This window comes from Seriola lalandi, unplaced genomic scaffold, assembly GCF_002814215.2.
Source record: "Seriola lalandi dorsalis isolate HSWRI2012SDOR001 ecotype SW California unplaced genomic scaffold, Sedor1 jcf7180002054606, whole genome shotgun sequence".
Taxonomy (NCBI): Eukaryota; Metazoa; Chordata; class Actinopteri; order Carangiformes; family Carangidae; genus Seriola; species Seriola lalandi.
Window position 1 is genome coordinate 1359775 of NW_019525159.1, and position 20169 is coordinate 1379943.

A 20169-nucleotide genomic window follows, 5' to 3' on the forward strand; every position below is an offset into this window, starting at 1 on the left:
TTTTTTTTTTTTTTTTTTTTTCTTCTAACTCGGCTAATCTGCACTGTTGTGCATTGTCCTCAAGCAGTGGTAAGTGATAACATCAGGGCACACTGGTGAGACGTGACAATGCAGATCAGGACTTCTATGCAGAGAGATGATATGATGACAAAGGCCTTGCATGTTTCTCAAGAAACCACTCTCACTTCATTTGTCACATTAAAGACTAATCAGAGAGCTGGAAATGCAATTTTTGTCGCTGCCGTGCACCAAGGTCCGAACCCTTGATGCTTATTTCATTTCAGCCACTACTTTTATTTATTTATGAACTCAAGATAAATGTGTCTACTCAGTCTCTTTTGCAAGCCGATTATCTGTTATTTCCTCCTATCTGCTGCCTGTGTCCCACATACAGTTCTGTATTTACCCTTCAACATTTCTTTACTTTGTGTTGAGTCTCAGATATGAAATTGTAAGCATGAAGGTCTCAGACAGCCGTTTTCACATAGATTTATATAAGACTTTTATCATTTGTTTTAGGTGCTTACTTTGTCACACACAAACACGAGCATTAATCAATGTTATGACAGCGAAACCGGCTGCAGAAATATCTACTGGGTTCTCATATATACTATCTATCCATCTTTCTGTCCATCTGTCCCTCTACCTACCTACCGTTCTTCCTTCCTTCCTGTCTGCAATATCTGTCTGTCTGTCTGTCTGTCTGTCTGGGATCTAAGATGCTACAGTGCACTTGTTTACTTTGACTGCACACTACTGTAATCCCTGAGGTGAGCCGAGATGCTAGACACAAAATTCTCTCTGAAGTGGGAACTGGAAGGAAAAACTGAGGGTTTTTTTTTTTGTTTAAATTTGGAGCTCTTGCTCCACTCAAGTCAGCTCATGCTGCACTACAGTGAGTGCAGTCACATACTGTACATTGGCTCCACCTTATAGGTTTTCCTGCAGAGTAATTGAATCTCTGCCGCAGCTGACCTTTACCATCACTCCTGACTACATACAGTGCATTCAGAAAGTGTTCAGACCCCTTCAATTTTTTCACATTTTGTTATTTTGCAGCCTTAAGCTAAAATAATAATACCCCATAAGACAAAGTGAAGATGATTTTTGCAAATTTCTGCACTGAGGATTCCCAAGAGCACAGTGGCCTCCATAAGTCTTAAATAGAAGAAGTTTTACTCTTCCTAGAGCTGGGCGGTCGGCCAAACTACGCAATCGAGGGAGAAGGGCCTTGGTAAGACAGGTGACCAAGAACCTGATGGTCATTCTGGCGGAGCTCCAGAGATCCTGTGTGGAGATTGGAGAAGCTTCCAGAAGGACAACCAATTCTAACCGTCATGTCCGGTTTCCTCCAGATATGACGCTCAAAATTGAGGCCAAATAGTTCAATCTTGGTTTCATCAAACCAGATATCTCGTTACTCACAGTCTGAGAGTCCTTAAGGTGCTTCTTTTGCAAACTTTCACTGAGTAGAGGCCTCCGTCTGGCCACTCTGCCATAAAGCCCAGATCAGTGAAATGCTGCAGTGATGGTTGTCCTTCTGGAAGTTTCTCCCATCTTCACACAGGATCTCTGGAGCTTGATTACTCAGTTTGATCAGCTGTGAGACCCTAATAAGACAGCTGTGTGCCTTTCCAAGTGGTGTCCACTCAACTGAATTTACCACAGGTGGACTCCAATCAAGGTGTCTAAACATCTCAGAGGATCAAGAGAAATGTGAGGCACCTGAGATAAATTTCAAGTGTCATAGCAAAGGGTCTTAATACTTATGTCAATGTCATATTTCAGTTTTTCCTTTTTATTTAATTTGCAAAATTTTCGAAAAAATAAAGTTTCCACTCTATCCTTATGGTTTATTGAGTGAACTTCTTTTTATAGCATAGGGCTCCAACATAACAAAATAAAGAAGGTTCTGAACACCTTCTAAAGTTTTTTATGCTAAACTGAGCCTGATATGTTTATAACTGAACGTTCATTTTTGCAATTATATTGTCATTGTCATTAATATGGCTGAATATATATGCTTTCTGCATTCCAGAAATTATAAAGCTCAGACTCTGTACACATCTCTGTCAGAGAGTATACGTTACCAATACACCTCCCTACACAACAGAGCTTGGAGTTTTCATGACAACTGTTACATAGGGCACCTTTCGTCACAGTTCACTACACCAGTATTGGTTCTCAAGTGTCATTTAGCATCAACTGGGAGTGGAGCTCAGATCACAGACTTACTCCTTAGAGAGCTTTGCTGGATATGATATTTGGCTTCAGTATCTGACCTCTTATCATTTAATACCCTTTGTGTATGTCTCTGAAAAGATATCTTTCATCACTCCTTTGCATAAAAATTCCATTAATTTCTCTTGCCTGTTATCACTGCACAAGTTTGAGAGACATGTGATCCTGGGAAAGTTCATCCTATAATAAGCATATTTATATTATCTGACTATCTTTTACAGGCCAAATTGTAAAGTGAGTGTAAAATCTGACAGGTAAAATTACATTTTCATAATAGACAGAATATTTTTTGTCTGGGAATATGATGGCAGATTTCATACCTTAAGAAAATAGAAAAAAACTTTACTTTGCTGTCAGTTTAATAGAAAAAGTTGGCTGTTTACTAGATACATTAAATCCACTATTATGGAATACATTACCCATGCTTATTACCTTATATTAAGGGTTTTTTTTCTGAAAATGTGTTACTGTAATTCAACTATATGGTATTTGTAGATATTGTAATTTGTAGCACTGTTGAATATTGAGTTGTATTGCATTGTGCTGAAAGATGCAATATACCCTCACTGAAAAAAAATGATAATACACAGTAAAATGACTGAAATATTATAATTATTCCTAATGGTGGATTAATAAATTGTGTAGCTACTAAAAAAAGTTAATTCAACAACTAATTATGTGGAAAACCACCTGTATCATAGCATGTTCATACTCCTCAAATATGATCATATATTATCACTGATGACAATCACCTCTCTAAAAGGATTTCATATTTTCAATAATGTGTCAAGGTTAGTTCCTGAGGCCCCAACTGTTCCTTAACATTTCATGGACTAACTAAGATTACTCACAATATCTTGAAAAGGTTAATAGATAATTGGTACTGGAAATAATTCTTATAGCTAGTTGCCGCCCTATAGCCATTTTTATGACAACTCCTCTCGACTACACAGAGAAAAAAGACAATAATGCTGACATTAAAGCAGTCACTTTGGAAGTACTGGAAGCCATTTATTTTCCAAAGGTGTCATTATGAAGGAAGCATCCATGTTGAGAGGTCCCAAGGCTATTCTATACGGGGAGGTAGTCACCTTTGGAATTAAATAAAGAGCAGTCCCACAGCATGAGGTGTCTGTATCTGTTAAATCTAGCTTACATATTGTAGCCCAGTTATTTGAACTATAAATTACAAAATGCAAATAAAACACAACACAGTCAAATGAAATATGTGGCTGCTGTGCCTTCTGGTTAATGACTTGTTACACTTGTTTAAAATTACCTGGTGCCATGATAGGCCTGAGTCAATCATGAGAACAGATGATTGGTTTTTCACTTCCTTTACTTACAGACTGATATCATATTTACTGTGTCAAAGGTTTTCAAGACACACAAGATGTGGATGGAGAGGCAAACAACAGTAATCTATGGCTATAAGAAAAATACTATTTCTTTTTTTCTTTTATTTTTAAATAAAGATTTTAGCTTTGGCTGTAGGTAGATTTCCCATCATGCATGGGGGTTGCGAACAAGAAGCTAGCTGTGGGCTACACCTGAGCCCTGTTTTTTAGTTTACATTTTGGCCATATTGCGTTAGCTGTTAGCAGTTTCTGTTGGAGCTTTAACCATGGATGTACACACATCAGTGACACGGATGACAATTATACGAATGAAAACGTCTGAAATGACGCTTGTGAGACAAGATTTGAAGTTTCAAGAAGTCCATTTTTGTAAGGCTTTGGAGTGGATTCGTCGATGCTTCTCCTTTAATGACATCGGAAAATATTGGAAATAATGTACGACTGAGAAGAGTAAGTCGCACTGGTTCCAGCAGTATGTTTATGATGTTTCTAAGGGCTGGTTTGACCAAGTTGAAACCCACGAGAAGATATGGACATTTTTTATGTACAAAATAGCTTGCAGCTCTAATGCGTAGCAGCAGCAGCCAGCTAGCTGCCATTTCCACAATCGATACAAGAAAAAAAAGTCTGTAACATGTTCTTTCTGCAACAATATACACTCTCATTTTATAAGGTCATTCATGCTTTTTGCCAACGTTACACACTCCCTCACTCACTCATCCAGACAGACACCACATTCAGTCCACTTACTCACTGCTTTGTTTACAGGTGAAGACTGTGTGGCGTTGTGGGCGATGCTGAGTCCATCCTGTTAGACCTGAGTCTACCTGTGGTTTAATTTATAAACTTCCTAAATTTCCTGGAATATTCGGCACACCTCGTCATACAGGTAAGACTAAATGAGCTACAAAGAGTTGTTTGGGAGAGGCAGTGTAGCCTATCTGTATTACTTTTAGTATTGATTGTTTTAAGGTTCATGCAGGATGAAGTGACTGAGGGGGGCAGTTAAAATTGTGAGGGGTCAAATCTTTTTCTGCTATTGTATACCTTACCTTTCCCTTGTGTTTGTGCAAAATGGCCATAATATGGAACATTAAACTAGGGGGCAGAAAATTCCTCCTCTGCCGCCCTTGTGGTGGAAAGTCTCAGGTGGAGATTGTGAGTGGTTGAGCCTAGTGCTCTTTAGTGGATGAAGTGAACATACTGAATTGCTTTGTGGAAATAATATTTCCTGTTGTTTATTCTTATGTAAAGTAACAGCTGCTTGAAATATCTGAGTTGAAATCTTGTTTGCGTATTTTGTGCATTGCTGGGATATATATTGAATATCTGCAAGTATTTCCCTTGGTTGGTTGAAATTCTTGGTTCACGAAATTTATGGTCCAAGTTCAGGAATCCCTTCTGGGGATTTGACTCTGCTGTTAACTTCACTTCTTTGAGTGACACCCTGGCTTTAGATTGTCAAACTGTTACAATAACAAATTATGCAGCTTGGCTTGAATGGCTTTCTGAGCCAGGCTTAGACTTATTTAGTGATCCAGCTGTATATTTGTCTTGGCGAGCAGGAAAAAAAACCAACTTTTTAGTGTTTTTTAAAAAGTGCTTTATTTATCTCAAGTCTCTGTGAACAGACAGAATGTCAGCAACATTGACAGAGAAAGTTTGACAGATATGTTTGGTGGATGTGTTTTTGTTATGTTGATTTAAAAAAAAAAAAAAAAATTGTAATATGGGGCTCCAAAAAATTGGTCTGGCTGTGGCTCAGCAGGTAGAGAGGATTCAGAGGCTAACCCTGGGGGGCCTTCTCTTTCTGTCCATGTGTCTGTGTCTTTGAGCAAAGTGCTGAACCAAACTCTTAGACCATTACCTTGCAGGGTAGCTCGCTTTCATGAGTATGTGTGTCAATGGGTGAATGAGAGGCAAATTGTAAATTGTGTTGTTTTAAAATCTCCATTTAAATGCAGTTCACTCACTTAACTGTATAAGCAGTAAAATGTTAGTTAGCTAGTTGTTTATCAACATAATTTAAGACAGAGTTGCTCCATTTCAGTATGATTGCTAATAATGGAGGAGAACCCAGTATTGGGCCGCAATTATGCAATTAGGGTGAGATTTGTTTTGTTATACATGGGATAAAAACAGAGTGAAAAGCTAGGCTTACCGATTGAGTGATTAAAGCAAGGAGGTAGTTGACTAATTGGATAATCAAAGAAAACAGCGACAAATAAAGAAGCTACTGTACGGGAGAAGATTAGCATAAAAGGGAGTTGCTTAGAAATGAGTAGAGGCTGGGCAACAGAGTGCACACAGTCAGCCTGAAAGAAATGAGAACGTATAATTCAGACATCGCACATAGATGGGGGAAACATAAAATCGATGAAAGGGACCCATTTCTAACCAAGACATACTTACTTACTTACTTACTCTATAAGGCTTCCTGAGTGTTATGGTGCAGAGCCTCACACCTCTGAATATGCCGACTCTCCACATGTCAACAAGCAGTACATGGTAATCACCAACGCAACCACACAAGGCCTTGCTTCAGAAGTCAATATCTGTCAGCAGTAAGCATCAGCAGCCTGGAGTTCAGGCCTGCCCCCTCCAGCAGACCTGTCAGTATGCCTCAGGCATTGCATCATTAGTATAACCCCATGTCAGCACTCACTCATGTTGCAGCCCATTGCCCACTGTTTGTATCCACAAAGAGTACTAAATGAAGTCTGTGGGCAAACTCGAAATCAACATATCATCTTCATATTCAACTGCAAGTGAAAGATGGATTTGCAAGATGTCTATTGTGTAATATGCAAAAGAGACTGTCTCGTTGAACTTCGGTATCCAATCCCATGGCTTCAAGGTGTTAAATAATGAAAACTAAACTTAGCTGGTCTTATAAAAACTGTATATTACCCAGAATTTCCATTCATAACTTATAACTAGATACATTTTAACAGTAACATCTAAAGTTTAAGAAAAGTTTGTTAAACATAAAAGTGTGGGAAATCTAAAAACCAATATATAGTAAACAATATAAATACTATACTGACTTATTTGGATCTTGCAGTCTACCAAAAACAAATCTTATGCATACTGTTTGGATCCTGATATAAATAATGGTACATGTAACTGCATATCTATGAAAATAGGTTAATAATTTTGTGTTCTTCTTACAATTAAATGAATTCAAAGCTCACTTGGCTACATCAAATACATCAAATAGCGCAGTTTATGTTTAATACTGTAGTGTATATGTTGTAGTAGTGGATATAAGTCTTGAGTTTTCCATTCTACTAAATGTGTGAAAACCAGAGGTTGTAGTGCTGGAAGAAATATACAAACTGTACTTGAATACTATGTTAATGATGCCTTATTTTTATTTTTGCTTTTTAGACTAATCTCTCTACCCACAATCATGTCACTCGTAGTTGTACTTAATTACTCATGTGGAACATATCCAATGAATCCTTCAGGCTGGATCAGTTTTAATGATGAGGACACTGATTAGACAGTTTTATTTCATTTTATTTTTTTTTGTAGATGTATTGATGTTTTTGACAGGGACGAAACTCCTAAATGAATCAAATTAAAATGAAAATCTAAATCCTAAATGACATAAGAATAGCAAGTAAGAGACAAGCTTTGAGAAAGTTACTGGGGTGGAAAGAAGAGAAGAAGGCACGGCGCACAGGGTGCTTCACAGTGGGCGACTCCAGTAGCCTCCATCCTGTTTAATCATTTTTATGGTTAGCATTTTTATATAATTTTTAACGTCCATCCTACATGCAAAATCTTATGTATGTGACATTTGAGGAGTTTTCACACTTGATATCTTTGGGTTTTTACACCTGAGATTGGACATGATGGTGGCCAATATTATGGCGTTATCCCTGCGAAAATCACTATCAGTCGTGAGCTTCTCCTGCCCCTACAGTCTTCAACAAATGGGGCCAGCAAGTATCCTAATGAGGCTTTGCATATTGGATCAAAAGAGGGAGATGAGCTGGAGTACGCTGTAGACTTGTAAGCTACAGCAGTCTATCCGCAACAAGTTGGATGAGCTGAAAACGTGGGCTGAGTTCAAACACGAAGGGAAGGAAAACCATCCTCTTGCTTTTCCTGAAACACGGCTGAGTAAACTGTTAATAAGTGGGTTTGGTAGCCCATTTTGACCTGGCTGATTACCAGCGCTTACCAACATGCTATGTGTAGAGTGTGTATGCTTTTACGACAACCACAGGATCTGTAACACTCTTGTGTTGTGGGAGAAGATTCGTACCCCGGACATTGAACTGCTGACAATCTCACCCCACTCTTACTACTTTATCTAGCAGGGATTTTTCATGATTGTCTACATATATCCACAAAGTAGTGCATCTGCAGCCGCACAACTGATTGCCGATGTAATGCGTAGGCTAGATTCAATCTGCCCGGATGCCCCTAAATGTACCTTCAGGGATAGTGTGTATCTTATGTCTTCAGGAGCCTTGAGTGTGTGGAGAGAAAAGAGAGAGTTGTTCAAAGGACAGTGTCATTGTACAGATTGGCAGTAATGTTATCATGCTTGTGATGATATTTATGAACTATCTGGCACGGTCTCGACATACATTACATTCTGTGTCCAACTAAAACGGTTGTTACCTATATAGAGAAGAAGCTTTAGGCAACAAAAGAAAATAAATTAGTTATTAATAAAAGGAAATAGACCTATTATAACAAGGATTCACTGGAGAAAAAGGTTGACTCCAGACAAGTGCGACATGAAGTAGGGAAAAGATAGAAATGAAATACAGCAGTGGCAATCTTAGAGCAGCCTGGCAAGGGATTAAAACAATGGCCTCCATTAATCAATGTGCAAAGGATACAAAACAATCCATCAGTGTAAATGGGGCGGATGATTCTGATTTGCTGAACATTTTCAACTCATTTTTTTTCCTGCTTTGAAAGGTCTGAGTTCTCTGAAAATGTTTCCATGCTCAGAGGTTCTCTTGTACCTCAGAATGATATTGTGATATCTCAGGATTGTGTCACGGCCCTATTTAAATGGGTGAACATAAGGAAGGCTGCTGGTCACAGATGATGCCATCTGTGGGCACAATTTGTGCCATTGAGCTGACCAGCTTTATGAGGTCTTGACTCTAATCTGGAAAGCATCTGCTATAAGACCTATTCCCAAATCAAAAAATGCTAAAGAACTAAGTGAGCTGACATCCCCTGTCGTAAAAAAATTCAAGAAGATTTTAAGATATGATTGTCTCCCTCATTGATAGTGGATTAGACCCCCTGCAGCTTGTTTACCAGCTGATAGAGGATGCAAAACTCTTCATCCATGTTAGAGTGTATAAGCAGGTAAAGAAACCCCAATCTCATTGATTTAAGGCAGAATAGTGACAAACCAAAGCTTAGTATTATACATGGTGAGGGTGTTCAAATGTCGACACATGTATCTACGTAGGAGCGTAGTAGCGACTCGGTTGTCAAGCATCTAGAGCAAAGAATTCACTTAATGCCTTGCTTGTGAGTTTTGAAGTTGTGCGGACTGGGTGAGCTGCAAATTAATTGTTCTTCTTTGGATCAATAAAGTTGTCTAAATCTATATCTGAATCTGAAAAGCCTATGCTTAATTGTGTCTGTCTACCTCTAGTACACGGCAAACACATGAGTGTCAAGATGAGAGACTGAGGAGTTTCAGTTTTTTTTTTTTTTTTTTTTTTTTAAATCTTGATACATGCTCAATCTGAAGCCTAGGCAACAACCATGTCGTCTGGGGAGTCTTTCTTTGTCTTTACCGAGACAGAGGATGTATGGCCACTGTCACTGATGTCAGATTTAGTGTTTGCTAGAGCACATTTATGAAAGAATACCAACAGTTCACTGCATACATTCTGATTCAAACATTGCACAGGATGTTACAGCAGGGCTCAACGGCTTGAGACTAAAAATAGATGCGTGTAAACTGTAAAATGCATTTAGGAACATGTGCAGCCTCTGTTTTTTTTTTTTTTTTTTCAACAAACATTTGATAACACAACAACAGTGACGATGATACAGTACCTGCGCTGGAGCAATGTTGTCTGTTGAAAAAAAATCATGTGATTCACCCATCAGTGCAGAGGGCCCTCTTGACACCCATTTTTATATCTAAACGGACGTTTAGAACTAGGAACTACTTTATTATAGAAGTATTGTTTGTATCGTTTAAACAAGTTTGAAGAATAATAAAAATTACACAATTATTCAATAAATACAGTTTAAAGCAGAAATAATTAAAAACCTACTGTACTTTTTTGTATTGAAATAAATTTAATAATTTAGCTTTTAAATGTCTCCTCGTATTTCTTTATTAGGGAAAAACACATGCTCCTTGGGGAAAAAAGTAAGCACCAAGCCTTGGAGAGTGTGTTCTGTATTTAGCTAATTGCAATTTCACATTACTTGGTCAGCTGACTGTTCAAAAGTCAAGTAAAACTTTAAATGATGTTGACTTAATGATAATAAGGGTGACTAACTCAAATTTAGTTTTGAGTCCTGAAGAAATAAAAGTCTGACATGACTCACAACAGAAAATATCTGGCAGGGATGGCAACAGAACCTGGGCTGATGAGTGAACAAATTGTTCAGCAATCATTTTTACTTTGAATGATGATTGGTGGGCATTAGAGAATAAAAAGATTTTATGCCTACGGTGAGACAAGATTTTGGCACCACAACAGGTGCACTTGCATATGAGACATAGTATAATGCCATTAACAACAAACATCCTACGCAAGAAAAAAAAAAAACAAATCATCTGAATAATGAATTAATATTAATGTATATTATTAAACACAGGATACAAAGCACTAGGCAACACAACATTCACACAAATACACTAGAAACCTTAACTTACTCTGGGCTTGTTCCAGCTCTGTGCATCAGCTTAAGGCTGCAATGCCTGGCATTGTATCTTCTTCAAAATGTCTACTCATTCACTTGTGTTTGAGCGCCTATTTGAAGGCAAACTGAATGAGATGGGCCCTGTGTCTTAAGCCACATTTGATGTGGTGCTCGCAGCCAAATGCTTTTGAGAATGAGTTCTTACCTCCATCACAAAGATGAGGGCGAAAACTGTGAGTGTAGTTGTTTTGGCCTGGGGGACACTGTAGAATACACAAAGAAAGGTGGATATTGTGATTTTTGTATCTTAGGGACACTCTACATCTCCATCATCTTTTTTTCATTAGAATATTACCATACAAACATCAGATCCAGATTAGAAGGGTTCATTGCCAGGTTATCTTTGATAGAGGATTTGACTTTGATTGATCCACACACACACAGTTACTCTGCAGCCTCTTGGTTTGATGCAGCCAGTGTGCTAATGACCTCACCACATTATTCTCCACCGCACACAATTCTTCTCGGACATTATTGATAATAATCTCATGAGTTCAGATTTTTCAAATGTGACACTGTCTGTTTAATAAACTACCAATGCAGACAGAGATTTACTGCATCTCTTGCTTTTACAACTTGCACCTGCCCTGGCATCTATGGCATTAGACGGGAACCAGTAATTAACAAAGTCACTGCACACAGTGTCTAGATGTATTGCTGTGTATAACTCATTGTTGACAAATTCAACTCTATAATTTTTTTCTTCTGGATCTCTATTAGATGGATCCACAAATCTTAAACCGTTATTTCTGTGTTTTTAAGTTGTTGGCCTCTTTGTGGCTAGCCTTAACTGTTTTGCCTGTTTTCTCGTCTTGTAAGGCAAGTGTCTATAAAACAGTTTTTTTACGCTCTTTGAGTTTTTTTTTTTTTTTTTCACTATGGCCTATGGTAGTGGTAACCGTGGGGACTGTATCAACCACCAGTCTAACAATGGAGCCTGCTCCTGCTTTGGTAAAGTCTTGATTCATTGGTTGCAGATGCCACTAAAAGATTTTTTTTTTCTCTGAATGACATTTGCATAACACAGGCAGATGACAAAGTCTTTCTCTTGCTGTGTGTCATGGAGTGTTTTGACTTGAAGGCAGACTGAATCATTATCTGTGCAATTACGCAACTTAATTACGACTGCTAGGGGCTAGCCCTGCATCTCTACTGTCCATCTGTCAGACATCCTTGAACTCCATCCATCTTTTTTGTCCCTTTTGTTTGGTTTCAAACCCAAGGATGATGATAAGTGGGAATTGAAGACAGCTGAGGGCTGTCATCCGTCTGTCGTCTCTTTATGCTGATTGTACAGCGACACTGGTTGTCTTGTTTTTCAGCTTCCTGAAAATTCACATTGAGGCCAGAGATATTTTCAAAGTTGTGGTATTGTTCTTTACTAAGGACATATGAAAGCTGCCCCTTTCAAATGCTTTCAATCTTTATTCAGTCTCGGTGGTAGCAGACACTTGTGTTTGAGGGGAAAAATAGAGAGTTCTTCTTCCAATACTGCTGAAATTTGAATAGCCGTGTCTGGAATAAGTGCAGTGTTGTCTAAAGTGTCCGTATTGGTGCCATGTTTAGATGTCTTTAAATATGAAGACCAGTGATACTTATTCTGGTTACATATTTTTCTTGCAATCCACAATGAATGATACTTTATTTATTCAGGAAATCATATTTATTGTGTGCTCCATATCTAGATATTCCTATTACACCATATGTTATGTGCCTATGATTTGCTCTGTCTCCACCTATTGCCAGGTTTTTTGTTGATTTACTGTTAACACCCAACTATTATTCCATTGCAGTGAAAACTATTTAACAACTATTTTATAAAACTATTCTTTGCTTAAAATTCATTTGACATGCACATTTTTTTTTATCAGTTTCACCGGCCCATTACCCTCACATGAATATGAGTAAAGAAAATTCAAATTATTTTGCCAACAGTCCTCCTGTTTTATTAATAAGTATTCAAACACATGCTTGACAATTTCCATATTAGTGGGATGCACTGTTAAACAAAATATACATGGCATTTGGTGCAGTAAATTGATTCAGTTTAATTGATTAATTTTGATTTACAATGAATAGAGATCTCCTTAGCTGCACTGCAGTCCTATACACGGAGACATCAAATAGATGCATACACACTGACATTATTCATGAAGCTGAGAAATGAAACCATGATGAATGACTGGACTGCTCATTTATGCAAACACACACACTCATACATAAAAGACAAGCACCCAAGCACACACATGCACACACAAAAGCCCTGCACACACAGGCTGCTTTGAAACCAAGTCAGAACTTCTCTGTCAGTCTAATCAGCAGTCAACACAAGCTCAAGACCCATCAAGAAAGAGACGAGAGATCAGTCATTTTTACTTACTTTTAATGCGCTGCGTTTACTCTCACTCTCCTTTGGGTATTTCTACTTAATCCTGTGCAGTAGACAACATATTAATGTCATGAAATGCGGCAGAAGTAATAAAAGGAAGGAAAGCACTAAGAGGTTTATTATCACTTCAGCACTGTTCTCGTTCATGACCCTTTTACTTCAGTGTGGCTCTAAGCACTTTAGATGGAGCGTAGATAGAGAGAGGGGTAAAAGAAATTAAAGGGAGGATAAACAGGAGATTTGGGGCCACGGGATGTTAAGTTAATTTTGACTGTAATGATCAGACCTGGTGCTGGATGGTGAAAATGCTTTTGTCCACTTGTTCAAGGCAGGCATCCTGCCAGCACACAAACATTAACAAGGCAGAGTGTGTGCGCGAGCTAATATGCGTACGTGTTTGTGTTGAGGGGCAGTTTGTGTACCCATGAGTGTGTGTAGGTGCATGAGCAGTGTCACTGCCATGTGTTTGCCCAGTGTTATGAGCTACAACCTTGGCACTGTTTTCATACTCCAGACATGCTCTTCCACCCACGCAGTTCTGCTAGTGAGGAGATCTGGAATGAACCATCCTTACCGCCCACCACCAGCCCTCTAACAAGTAATTGTCAAGCATGTGTGTGTGTGTGTGTGTGTGTGTGTGTGTGTGTGTGTGTGTGTGTGCGCTGAAATACAGCAATCAAAAATCTATTCATTTACCCTAGAAGTTAAAGCACAGTTGGAGTTGCAGCAGTTTTACCCAGTGTTTCTGTATCTTAGCTTTGCCCTCTGCATTTACATTGTTTCAGCTGCTTACTGCTGCACCATTTTGACACAGTACTCTTACCAAGTAGGTAATACGAATTTTCTATGGTTTACCAGAATAAAGAAAATGTTTTATGCATATAAATTGCTTGTAGTGTGTAAAAAGCAGCATTTAATATACAAACTAAAAACTCAGGTATATTACTTCGCCTTGAGAAATAAGACAAACCAGTTCTCAAAATGAACAAACTAAACTAAGAAAAAAAAGAAGGCTGTGTAATAATCACAGGGTTTTTCCTGGCTGAAAATTAGGTGGGGGGGGGGCACCGTCCACTTGTGGCTGAGAACTAGGCCTACTTTCAGTACTGACAAATTAACCGTATCTCTTCAGTAACATGAATTCAGTTTTTCCCCGTATTAGAACAAACTAATGATGATTACTGTTTCACCTGTACTCACGATTCTCCTCCTCGTGAACTCTATTTTTAAAATAATCTGTGATTCGAGACCTTTCTACAAAATAAAAAAACACACAACGATGGGATGTAACGTTAATTTGGGGAAACTTTTCAAGAAGCTGCGTGTGCTTGGGTGTAAAAGAGATAATATTCACATGTTTGAATACCTGCAAAATCAGGTCGCCGCCTCCTTCTGCAAGCAGAAAATCCAGCGCGTTCATATTCTTCTTCTGTGGCAATTTCGGATGGCTCTGCCTGATGCACGGATTACGATGCAGTGTAGGACATGTCCTATATACTGTACATATACTGCACACTGTCAACAGTCTGATCCAAATACAATTTTATTTTCAGTCTTGGTGATTATATCCATTCCTAACACCACTTCATATATTATATATTTAAGAAAATATCATTACAAATTCCTGATGGAGACAGATTCCAGGAAGTGTTTTCAAACAGACAATTCAAACTGCTAGGTAGCTTCTCAGTCCTACTTAAAATGCATACATTTAGTTTCCGGTAAAAAACAAACAAACAAACAAACAAACAAGAACTAATTCCCATCATGATGCAATAACATATCATAGCTTTGACTGCTGGAACTAGTCCTCTAAATATTGTCAAAATATAGCAATTTCACCTGGACCTGTGTGACCTTGAGTCCTCAGAGCTGTTGCTGACTGTGTGGTTTCTGTATCTGACACTACCGATGAAGAGCAAGAGCAACTAGATACTGAATGTAGCATGTGGGCCATGGTCATGCTTGTCTTTCAAATGTTAAATCAGTGTTTCTTCATCTTATCACATCATTTAAAGTTGGAGGACATGTAACAGCTAACATAACAGAATTTTATGTTTTTAATAAAACATGATGAAAAGCCACAGACCTCAGATAGTTGTCCCTGAATTTGAACATTAAGCCATTTTCAATAAAAGCAGGACTTGAATTTGCTCGATGTATTGTCCTAGTAGATGTCAAGATGTTGAGTATATAAATTTGTTAGACTCTCCACCATTATTCAGGCCACTCATTCCCTTCCCTGAGGGCATGTGTCTGTATATTGAATATTCACCAAAGAATTCAAAGTGTTTGCTACAATATTTGCTGATAAACAACTCGGTTTCTGTCTGTTCCCTCTGAGGACTGAACTAGTGAGCTGCACATGCATAGATGAATGTTGTACCTTAGCAAACAAATCAATAAAACTCATTTCCTTTTGGTCAATTGTTAATTAAATGCCAGTTTTCCTTCAATTAAAAACTGACTGAAGTGCAGAATATGGCATATAATCATATTTTTCCTCTGCACCCCCCCCCCCCCCCCCCCCCCCCGTGGGCATTTGCAAATACCCAGGGATGATTGCTAATGCAAAATCATTTTCTGATTTGTATCTGCAAATTTGCTGCTGCCCTTGTGGTATCATCAAAGCTAGGTAAGCTTTATCAGCCCCCCACCTGGTAAATGATTTTAATGTTGATGGGTTAGATTACCCAGAGAGTAAGGCTTGCCAGTATGCGAAAGGTCATTCAGTATTATCTAAAGGGTATGCCTGACAATTATGCAGAATAGGACTATGGTCTTAAAGCATAAGGTGTATGTATTTAAAATGTGAAATATAAAACTACACCAGCCAAGTTACTCTATCAAGACAAAGTGCTTTCATTACTGTGATATTTCTCAAAGCGATAATGAAATGTCACAGTGGATCCATGACTTGCATTACCTTTCAGTTTTAAAAAACTGCTATCTTCCATGAACGACTGCAAGGTCTTCGTATTTTCAAGAAGCTGTTGTGCTGTAAAACACACTATATTACTTGAGGCTGATATCTGACCGGCCAAAACTCCCTCAGCTCTGACCCTAAGAGTAATGCATTCGATACTGGCCTTGGTGAAGTCACCATCAACCAGGATCATCCATGATTGGAGGGGCAGGTGTAGAGAAAAAGGCGGGGGGTGGGGTGGACGGGGAGCAGAAAGAGGGGAGGAATGACCATGGATCAAGCTGTGGTGCAGAGATGCTGCTCAATGGGCCGCAGTCGCAGAGAGATATAAAGCTTATGACAGATGCGTCTCTTGAAAATGCATTACTGCACTGGGCTTGAAACCATCCAAGTTCTTCCTGAGTGTTGAAGGGAATATCTAACCAGAATAGCCAAAGCTTTCACAATTGTCAATTTAAATTCTTTCCTGTTGTCTGCACCCAGATGTTTACTCTTACATATGCCTGTCATATTCGGTAACAGACATGTGAACACGCAAACATCTCCACCATCACGAATCCACCCAAACACATCCACAAATGCAATAAAAAAACAAGAAGCAGACTTTTTTTCCCCTAAGCATTCACATTCTCATGATACGTCCATAGTTGCAGTCACAAATTTCTCTGTTCCACTGTTGCGAAGCACCCCTGAAGCAGAGTCTGCAGGACGGATTTGCTGTGTATCGTTCTAACACCCAGACTGTTTGCATTTTTTCTCCCCTTTTATTTATTCAGTTTCTTCCCAGACAGTGGTGTATGTTTGTGTAGGTTCCAAACACAACAATGAAAACAGAACATGCATTTTAATTGAGCAGTTAAGCAAATTAATACTGCGGTGCTGGATCTATTGTGGGCAGTGAAATTCAGATACTGCTGCTTAGTTTAATGCCTTAGTTATTGGATTTTTTTGAAAAAAAAACCAAAAAAAAACAGACGCAAACAAACAAATCATTTTGCTACCTAATGGGCTTATGCAACACATTGAAAATAGTCTCTGAATATCAGGGTAATACTGTGTCACTAAGTGTCTCAAATGCTCTAATATGCTGAGGTGAAAGGCTTCATTGTCTTTTAACACAACAGGCAGTCGATCCTTCATTCGCCCCAGAAAATTAATCTGTATGTGAGTGTAAGAATTAATCAGAGGCTGTAATTAAAGAGTGGTTAAGGTTAGCTTAGCTGTGACTTTAGAACTGGTTCAGCCAATCAACTGCATTCAGTGGTGCTAATTTTGTGTGACTGGTCTCCACTGTTTTTAGAGATGTTTATATTACCTCAAAAATATCTCTGAGGAAGACTGTGCCCACCAGAAAAGAGGATGACATTGGTTGTTTCCTCAAATCATTAAAACATCCTATTTTTACATTTCCCTAAGAGGAACCAGTTTTTGCTTGTAATGACTGTTGTAAAGAAGTATGGCTACAAATAGTGCCACAAAGCCTCTGTAAAACATTAAATATTCCTTAATTCTTAGGTTTATTTAACACTCCAGTACTCAACAAACCTGCTTTATCATCTCTGCGTGGGTATGGTTTCATCAGATTGGATTGACAGTGGCTTAGAAATGTCATCACAGTTTGGTTTAAGTGTTCCCTCGCCTACTTCAAACCACACAGCTAAAACAAGAAAAATAGAAATCTCTCATGTGAAATAACCCAAACCCAAACTTTGGCAGTCAACTGTGTGTTCATCAGGGATACATTACTCATAGTAAGAAGATATAGGTGATTAAGAATTAAAGGGGCTCTGCTGGTAGGAATGTGTTGCTTCATCTACTGATGAGACAATGAAATATGATCTCACAAGTCCAGTCTGAGTAATAAATGATCAGTTTGATGGTTTATCAGACACCAAAACACTGCATACCAGTTTGTAATATTATGAAGAAAGACTATTATGAGGAGGATTGTATTGCTCTGAAAAAATTACCCTGGTGGTAATCATTTTTATCTTTTGTTTTCGGCGATCGCGAGGTAAGTGGTAGAAATAACTATTCAAGTTATGACCAAAAAATATGTGTTTGCACGTATCTGACTGGGGAGTGAAGTTTTCTGCCAGATAATGTTGAACTGTATTTTGACCCTGTGTTTTCGGGTCAGAGCCCCCTCCGTTGCTGGCAAGTAACTTTCAGGGAGGCTTGTTTCTCTTGCACCGAGTGAAAAATGATGGATTTCTCATGTATCCAGAAGACACCCAGGCACATCTGTTGGATTTTGATCTCTAGCAAGTCAGATCTAATTTCTAAAAGTTTAAGTTTGGTCATGTTTTCGGTTTAATCTTTAATTTAATTTTTTTTATTTGAGATTAATTATAAGTTCATTTACTCATCCATGTGCGGACAGGTTTATTACTTTCATCCAGTTTCTAGGAGAGACACAAAAGCTATTGCCAGACTGTTGTTATTATTAAGGTGTTCTTTGCTAGTGAATTTATATAATTTCCATACAATCTAGCTCTATTTTTACTATGATTAAACTTTTAAAAAGGAAATGTTGGCCAAGCTTTAGCAGATAGGTCCTTTGGGAAAGTTGTCAACACTGAAAACATGCTTTTTCTCTCTTGAGAAACCTCAGTCACACTGGCCTTTCCTCCCTGAATAGGACAGCCTTAGTGTGGTCTTGTCCAGCCCCAGTACCAACGCCGGAGTTCTGGAAATCATAGCTGGATGCCAGGGATTCATGCTGGTTGTCCATAATGTTCAGCAGCCTGTCCTATGCTGTGGAGATGGCGTGAGCATGGAGCACATGGTCCACCATTTTCATGCCAGATGCAACGGTGCAACTCCTGTTCTGTATTTGGATCAGTTGGTGGATGCTCTTGCTGAGTTCCAAAACGAAATTGTCCTCCAGCAGGTAAACACACAAATTATTACCTTTAGACACTCAGTGTCACTCATCGCTAGGGACAGATAGAGAATTTACAAGGTGCTCACAAAGGATATTTTTTTTTTACCAATATTCAATCTAGATGAAGAATGAGGATATTATGTATAATGTGTGTTTGCATAATGAACAGCAGTCCACCTTCTACTCCCTCAAGCTTGTTACAGTGGCGTAGGTTGCAGAGTATGTTGCATACACTGATGATACACTGCACAATGTCAAAGATGTTGAATAAACAGCTGAGGATTTCCTTGAAGAGGACAGTTGACAAATGACAGGGCTACTGAAAAGCAGGGTATATAAGGCACATATATACCCCAGACAAAGAGGACATGAATAGAACAAGAGGAACAAAACACTCCCGTTTTGTTTTCGACCAAGGTAGGTTTTGCAGTTGAATATGAGACGATTCAAATTAAGATGCTTCTAACTGATGCAACATGTAATTTAATTAATGCAACAACAGTTGTGTTGTCATATAAATCACCTCGGTAATTTTCTCATTTGAAATAGAGGTGGTGGTTATGGTGCAATGCTGCAGCAATTTCTGCGGAGGTCCCCGGGTTTCATCTGTCATGCACAAACCCAGAACATGCACCTCTGGATGATGAAGACTGGTTCTGCAGCGAGGCATATGAGCAGAATGGATCATATAAATCGATTGTTACTGCTACTAAAGTCAAAGAGGGTGGGGTGGGCACCGGGTACACTGTGTACTTGTAGACAGCTGCAGATGATTTGAGGGGTACCATGTTCAGTGTCTCGTGAAAAGGATGGCATTAGACAGTGTAATGGAGGTCTCTTTAATACAATTTATAAGCTAAGGAATGCACCACATATAAATTAGTGATTACCAAGGTTAATTGCAGATATACAGTGACAGAAAGGCATGAAATGTGAAAAAAATACTGTCATTGTAAATGATGTGTGTACCACAGCATAATCGTGCTGCTCTGACGTTTCTTGTAAATGCAGAAAATGAGGACCAGATCCAAAGATTTTTTCAAAGCTGTCGCTGAAGAACGATTCTGCCACCTGGCCAGACATCACACTGTGTGGGTGGGTGATGGTGATGACAGAGTTCTAGGAAATGAACCTAATTTGTTTTTGGGACAGCATCAATTTTTGACTGGTAAGACTTGTGAACCTAGACTTTATACATTTTTTAATAATTTGAAAGATGTGTTCATTAAGTAACAGTAACAAAATTGTCTTGTAATATATGATAGAGGGCTTAAACAAGGATAATGACATACAGTATAATCTGAGATGTAAGTGGGTAGCAAACCTGCAAGGTTAACTGGGAGGAAATATTGGTTTAGACTTTAGTGAATAAGATGACGAAAAATTTGTTCAAAGGTTTGAATTTCAATGCATTCAGTGTTTGATGCATGATACT

General features: G+C 38.6%; 1 protein-coding gene across 1 annotated transcript in view; it reads left to right on the top strand.

Annotated features, from left to right (window-relative positions):
• The window catches only part of LOC147818375 (uncharacterized), a 109446-nt gene that overhangs the window by 6389 nt on the left and 82888 nt on the right, over positions 1 to 20169 (top strand). The window lies entirely within an intron of this gene.